This window comes from Hypanus sabinus, chromosome 22, assembly GCF_030144855.1.
Source record: "Hypanus sabinus isolate sHypSab1 chromosome 22, sHypSab1.hap1, whole genome shotgun sequence".
Classification (NCBI taxonomy): domain Eukaryota; kingdom Metazoa; phylum Chordata; class Chondrichthyes; order Myliobatiformes; family Dasyatidae; genus Hypanus; species Hypanus sabinus.
The window spans coordinates 65,022,521-65,030,329 of NC_082727.1; positions in this window are offsets into that span (position 1 = coordinate 65,022,521).

Below are 7,809 nucleotides of genomic sequence, written 5' to 3' on the forward strand. Positions count from 1 at the left end.
CAAGTTGAGGTAATGATGAATATAATTCTATGAAATATGACCCTGTACCATTAGAGTTGTTATACTGGTAGCTATCTAGCTCTCTATTTATTTATTTATTCATCCATTCATCCATTTATTAGATACAGCATGGAATAGGCCCCTTCAGCTCCCTTTTGTGCTGTTAATAAAATTGATGCACCATCAATAACTCTAGGAGACTGGAAGTGAACGATAGGCTTTTATTAACAGCGAAAAAGGGAACTCAACCATGTTGAAGACTGAGGGAGGAGCAGTACCCCCAATCGCCTTTATACAGGGGTCTGTGGGAGGAGCCACACAAGCAGTCAGCTGGGGCGGGGGGGCATGTCCAGACAGGTATACATAGGCTACCATAAGCTGTGTGTGTGTGTGTGTGTGTGTGTGTGTGTGTAAATTGGTGTCAAACTAGACTCTGGGAATGGAGGAGTCTAATGGCTTGTGGGAAGAAACTGTTACGTGAGAGCCAGAATGCTTCGGCAGGAGGGAGAAGAGTTTGTATGAGGGGTTTGTGGGGTCCTTCACAATGCTGTTAGCTTTGCAGGTGCAGCGTGTAGTGTAAATGTCCGTAATGGCGGGAAGAGGGACCCTGATGATCTTCTCAGCTGACCTCACTATCCGCTGCAGGGTCTTATGGTCTGAGACGGTATTTCACTATGGATGAATATACACTTCTTTACACTTCTTTCCCCCAACAGGAAGGTCTCAAATCTCTCCATTTCTTTCTGGACACTAGACCCAACCAGTTTCTCTCCCCCACCACTTTCCTCTGTCTGGCAGAATTTGTCCTCACTCTCAATAATTTCTCCTTTGGCTCCTCCCACTTCCTTCAAACAAAAGGTGTCGTCATGGCACTCGTGTTGGTCCCAGCTATGCCTGTTTGTTTGGCAGTTATGTGGAACAGTCTATGTTCCAGGCCTATACTGGTGACCCTTCCCGCATTTTCCTATGCTGCATCAACGATTGCATTGGTGCTGCTTCCTGCACCCATGCCATGCTCGTCAAGTTCAAAAATTTGGCCTTTAACTTCCACCCTGCCTCAAATTTACCTGGTCCATTTCCAACAGTCCCCTCCCCTTTCTTGATCTCACTGTCTCTATCTCTGGAGAGAGCTTATCTACTAATGTCTATGATAAACCCACTGACTCTCACAGCTACCTGAATGATACCTCTTCCCACCCTGTTACTTGTAAAAATGCCATCACCTTCTTTCAATTCCTCCGTCTCCACTGCAATCTGCACTCAGGATGAGACTTTTCATTCCAGATGAAGGAGATGTCTTCCTTCAAAGAAAGGAGCTTCACTTCCTCCATGATCAATGCTGCCCTCAACCGCATCTCTTCCATTTCATGCTCATCTGCTTTCACCTCATCCCTCTGCCATCTCACCAGGGATAGGTTTCCTCTCGTCCTCATCTACCACCACACTAGCCTCCGCATCCAGCACGTAATTCACCGGAACTTCTGCCATCTCCAACAAGATCTCATCACCAAGTATATCTTTCCCTCTCACCCCACTTTCTGCTTTCTGAAGGGATCGCTCCCTGCATGACTCCCTTGTCCATTCGTCCCTCCCCACTGATCTCCCTCCTGTCACTTACCCTTGCAAGCGGAACAAGTAGTACACCTACCCCTACATCGCCTCCCTCTCTACCATTCAGGGCCCCAAACAGTCCTTCTAGGTGAGGTGGCACATCTCTGTTAGAGTCATATACTGTGTCCGCTTCTCCCTGTGTGGGCTCCTGTTCATCAGATTGAGAGACCTCTACACCGAGCACCTTTGCTCCCTCTGCCAGAAGAAGCAGGATCTCCCAGTGGCCACCATTTTAATTCCACTTCCCATCCCCATTCCATCATGTCAGTCCATTGCCTCCTCTACTGTCACAATGATGCCACACTCAGGTTGAAGGAGCAACACCTTATAGTCTGTCTGAGGAGCCACCAGCCTCATGGCATGAATTTCTCAAACTTATGGTAATGACCCCCTTCACCATTCCCCATTCCCTTCTCTCTCTCTCTCTCTCACCTTATCTCCTTACCTGCCCATCACCTGCCTCTGTTCTCCTCTCCCCTTTCTTTCTTCCATGGACTTCTGTCCTGTTCTATCAGATTCCTCTTCTCCAACCCTACATTTCTTTCACCAATCCAATTCCCAGCTCTTTATTTCATCCCCTCCCCCAACCCTACCCCTGATTTCACCTATCACCTTGTGTTTCTTCCTCCCCTTCCCACAGCCTCCTACTCTGACTCATCTTTTTTTCTTCCAGTCCTGCCCAAGGGTCTTGGCCTGAACCGTCCTCTGTACTTTTTTCCATGAATGCTGCCTGGCCTTCTGAGTTCCTCCAGCATTTTGTTTGCTTTGCTTGGATTTCCAGCATCTGCAGATTTTCTCTTGTGAGCAAGAAATTTCAATAGATCTTGTACTAAAGTATAGTTAAAAAGTTTGATCAGAGAATCAGATCAGAAATTCCCAGTGAAAGTATATTAACTTATTATTCACTGCTTGAAAGCTAGACTAATATGTAAGTAAGGCCAAAAGTACAAGCCATGAAATCATTCTATGAAGATTAATACATAAGCACTTAGCAAATTTATATAAAACTCATCTTTTTCATTACGGAACTGTTTAAAATAAATTTCTTAATGTCTTCATTAAAAGAGCAGACTGCGGAATTGCTAATAAATGCAGCAGGCTTTCTATAATATAATTATAAACATGCAATAACTTTCAAATGTCCATAGCAAGGCAGAGTTCCATAAAAACATGTAAAATCTGTAAATGACCTTAAACAGATTATAGCGCCAGCTCCATTAAACAATACAAATGCCTAAAAGATTGAGGACTTTTTAAATAAGTATCCTCAGGAAGGATGGCCTAAATTTGAGAATTAACAACTCAAAACTGTTCAGTAAGAGGATTACTTAAAGATGATTAGGCATTGGGATAACCAGGAAAGTGAGATTTAGTGGTAGGAATTGATGCCTATGGAATAAGTTGATCAATAGTATCATGGAGGCATTGTCCAACCTTTATCCAAAATATTGATCCGCTAAAGTCTAAGAGGAAATGATTTTCAACAAATTAAATCGGTCTGAAATCAGGAATTAGTATCAGCAATCGGTAGGGCACTGAGCAGTGTGGTAGAACAAAAGCATCTGGGAATACAGGTCCATAATTCATTGAAAGAGGTGTAACAGGTAGATAGGGTCATAAAGAAAGCTTTTGGCATATTGGCCTTTATAATTCCATGTATTGAGTACCTGAGATGAGACGTTATGTTGAAGTTGTATAAGCTGTTGGTATGGCCTTATTTGGAGTATTGTGTCCAGTTTTGGTCACCTACCTACATGAATGATGGTTGAAAGAGTACAAAGGAAATTTACAAGGATTTTGCTGGGTCTTTAGGACCTGAGTTATAATGAAAGATTGAATAGGTTTAGAACTTATTCCTTAGAATGTAGAAGATTGAGAGGAGATTTGATAGAGGTATACAAAGTTATGAGGGGTATAGATAGGGTAAATGCAAGCAGGCTTTATCCACTGAGATTGGGTGGGACTGCAACAAGAGGTTAAAGGTTATGGGTGAAAGGTGAAACATTTAGGGGGAAGCATGAGAGGAATCTTCTTCACTCAGAGGGTCGTGAGACTGTGGAATGAGCTGCCAGCGCAAGTGGTCCATGTGTGCATGATTTCAACTTTTATGAGGTTTGGAGGGGTGTATGGATAGTAGGGGTAGAGAGGGCTATGGTTCCGGTGCAGGTCAATATAGGTGGGCAGTTTAAATGGTTTCAGCATGGACTAGATGGTCCAAAGAGCCTGTTTCTGTGCTGTACTTCTCTATGACTATGACAATCTTCCTCAGTCTGTAATCTGGTATAATCCGTTTCATTGAAAATTTCTTGATAAGTGAACTCGTCCTCTACCAAAGCTCATTCTGTTAAAAAGCATGTATGAACATGTAACTGGAATGAAAATATAGCATTTGAAGGCATTAAGGAATCTTCTGTAGCAAATGTCTACAGAAACTTAGTTAGGTTGAGCTCTGTCTGTAATACATGTGACTAGCATTCTGTACCAGATACCAAATTGAGAAAGATTGCTGCTATTAACTAACTGGAATATAGGTTTCCTATCTGCTTTGGGAGATCAGTAGTCCATGCCTTTTGATTATTGATCTTCAATGTCACTATGACCTTATTCTTGAACTAATTCCATAGGTATCAGTATCACTTTACCACCCTTTCCCGGTTAGCCAGCTTCCTAATCCTTTATAAATACAGGAACACAATTGTAAGGATTTCCCTTGTCCCAAGTGACAGATGTATTTTTTGGAAAGCTCATTGATGCAAATATCTAATCAGCCAATCATGTGGCAGCGATTCAATGCATAAAAAACATGCAGACATGGTCAAAAGCTGCAATTGTTGTTCAGATCAAACATCAGAATGGAGAAGAAATGTGATATAAGTGAATTTGACCATGGACTGATTGTTGGTGCCAGACGAGTTTGTTTGAGTATCTCAGAAACTGTTGATATCCTGGGATTTTCACGCATAACAGTCTCTAGAATAGAACAAAGGCAAAAAAAAATCCAGTGAGTATCAGGTCTGTGAGTGAAAAATGCCTTGCTAGTGAGAGAGGTCAGAGGAATGGCTAGACTGGTTCAAGCTGACAGTAACTGATATATCCACACATTACATGAGTGGTGTGTAAAAGGCATCTCCAAATGAACAACACATCGAATCTTGATGTGTGTAGACTACAGCAGCAGATGACCATGAACATAGCCTCAGTGGTACAGGAAGTCCCACCGAGTGTAGCTGGTATTGCATAGACACTACTGTAGAATCAGGTCTGTTTTGGTACTACAGGCTACTTCATTTGGTTGATGCATGTGAAGTAGTGAGAAGGAATTCAGTCAATGCTCCCTCACAAGTCACATTCATGCTATTGAAGACCGAGCAATGAAGCAGCTGATCTGGTCCATTTGCTGTTCAGTTTAGACTTAATCTAACTGTTTACCTCATAGCCCTCTGAATGAATTCTCTATAATTGCACGTACAGCTAGCTTTTAATCATATCTGTCAGATTTGATTCCACCACCCTTTTAGCCATTCATTCTAAATTATAGTAATTTTCTGTGTGAAGAAATTTGTCAATCTCTACTCAGCATTTTCATCAACCATTTTAAATATTTGACTATTGGGTATCGACTTATTTTCTGGTGAAAACATTTTATTCCTTCTTGATTTTCCACCTTATTTTGTGTATCTCTACTAGTTCTGCTCTAGTCCAAGGGAAATTGTCCCAACCTCTTTGGTGTTTTCTGCATTTGTCAGTTCTTTGCTGACGATACTAAACTGGGTGGCAGTGTGACATGCGAAGAGGACATTAGGAGAATACAGGGAGACTTGGATAGGCTAGGTGAGTGGGCAGATACTTGGCAGATGTCATTCAATGTGAATAAATGTGAAGTTATCCACTTTGGAAGCAGGAACAAGAGGGCAGAGTATTGTCTGAACGGTGTAGAGTTAGGTAAGGGAGAAATGCAAAGAGACCTAGGAGTCCTAGTTCACCAGTCAATGAAGGTGAATGAGCAAGTGCAACAGGCAGTGAAGAGGGCAAATGGAATGTTGGCCTTTGTTACAAGGGGAATTGAGTACAAGAGCAAGGATGTCCTTTTGCATTTGTACAGGGCCCTGGTGAGACCACACCTGGAATATTGTGTACAGTTTTGGTCTCCAGGTTTAAGGAAGGACATTCTGGCAATTGAGGAAGTGCAGCGTATATTCACTAGGTTGATTCCTGGGATGGCAGGGCTGTCTTACGCAGAGAGATTGGAGAGATTGGGCTTGTACACGCTGGAATTGAGGAGATTGAGAGGGGATCTGATTGAAACGTTTAAGATAATTAAAGGATTTGATAGGATTGAGGCAGGAAATATGTTCCAGATGTTGGGAGAGTCCAGTACCAGAGGGCATGGATTGAGAATAAGAGGTCAGTTATTTAAAACAGAGTTGAGGAAGAGCTTCTTCTCCCAGAGAGTTGTGGAGGTGTGGAATGCACTGCCTCGGAAGACGGTGGAGGCCAATTCTCTGGATGCTTTCAAGAAGGAGCTAGATAGATATCTGATGGATAGGGGAATCAAGGGATATGGGGACAAGGCAGGGACTGGGTATTGATAGTGAATGATCAGCCATGATCTCAGAATGGCGGTGCAGACTCGAGGGGCCGAATGGTCTACTTCTGCACCTATTGTCTGTTGTCTATTGTCTATTGTCTTTCGTCCTTGGTGCTATTTCGGAAATTAAATTTAGACTTTAGAATCAATTTTATTGTCACTGATGTATATCATGAAATTTGTTGTTTTGCACAACATTACAGTGAAAGCAAAAACATTATTATAAGTTACAAGAATTAATAAATAGTTAAAAAAGGTGAACCATAAGGTGGTTTATATGGGTTCATGGATAGCTTGGAAACATGATGGTGGAGGAGCAGAAGCTGTTAGTAAGACATTGAAGTGAGTTTACCTCATCTCCAGTGGTAGTAACGAGAAGAGTGCATGTCCAGATAATGAGGGTCTTTAGTGTTGAATGCCATCTTCTTGCGGCATCATCTCTTGATGGTGGGAATAGTTCTGCTCCTGAAGGAGAAGGCTGAATTTACAACCCTCAGCGTCTTTTCAATCTTGTGCATTGGACCTTCCATACCAGGCTGTGATGCATCCAATCAGAAGGCTCTCCATTGTACATTGACAAAAATTCACAAGAATATTTGCGGACGTACCAAATTTCCCCTTGTATTTTTACCAATGCTTTGACATCACTTTAATATATTTCAGCTGACACCTAATTGGAGGTCAGTAAGGGCTTAGCACAAGGGTTCCCAGCCTGTGTTGGTCCATGGCATAAAAAACATGATTTAGCATGAGTTCCCAGTTTTTATATTAATTGTTCCCCACAACAAAGCCATATAGCCTAAATACTTCTGTAGCCATGTCATCACCTTGGCCTGATGGCGTATACCTCAATTTCACCTTCCAGAAAACTGTTTTTCACTCTTCCTCCCTTCTTCTATTCCCCACTCTGGCCTCTTACCTCTTCTCACCTGCCTATCATTTCCTCCTGGATTCCCACCTCCTTCCCTGTCTTCCATGATCCTCTCTCCACTTCTATCACATTCCTTCCTCTCCAGCCTTGAATTTTTCCCACCCACTTGGGCATGGCTTCAGCTATTACCTTCTAGCTTGACCTCCTTCACCATCCTCAACTTTTTATACTGGTGTCTTCCCCTTTCCTTTCCGGTCCTGAAGAAGGGTTTCGCTCCAGAACGTCAACTGTTTATTTATTTCTGTAGATGCTGCCTGACCTGCTGAGTTCCTCCAGCATTTTGTGTTTGTTGCACTATATTTTCAGACACTGCAGAATTAATCTCTTGTGTTTATCAATTGTCTCATCACCTGCAAAAATTGTGAATAGTCACACCTATTCTTAAATCAACTCGAGACTTTTTCATTAGGCTGAGGAAGCCATTCAGTACCCAAGTAATAGATGTTTAGAATTTCTAAAAATGACAGACTTCATAGCAAAAGTACATGGCAAAGTCAAAATTGAGTTTGTTGTCACCTGCACTAGTACAGGTGTATACAGGTGCAATGAACAACTTGCGGAAGAGTCACTGAAACAGCATCAGGTTCACTGACACAGCAAAAAAATTCACTGACACAGCATCAGAGTCATTGACACAGCATCACGGTCACCGACACAGCATCAAATTCACTGACACAGC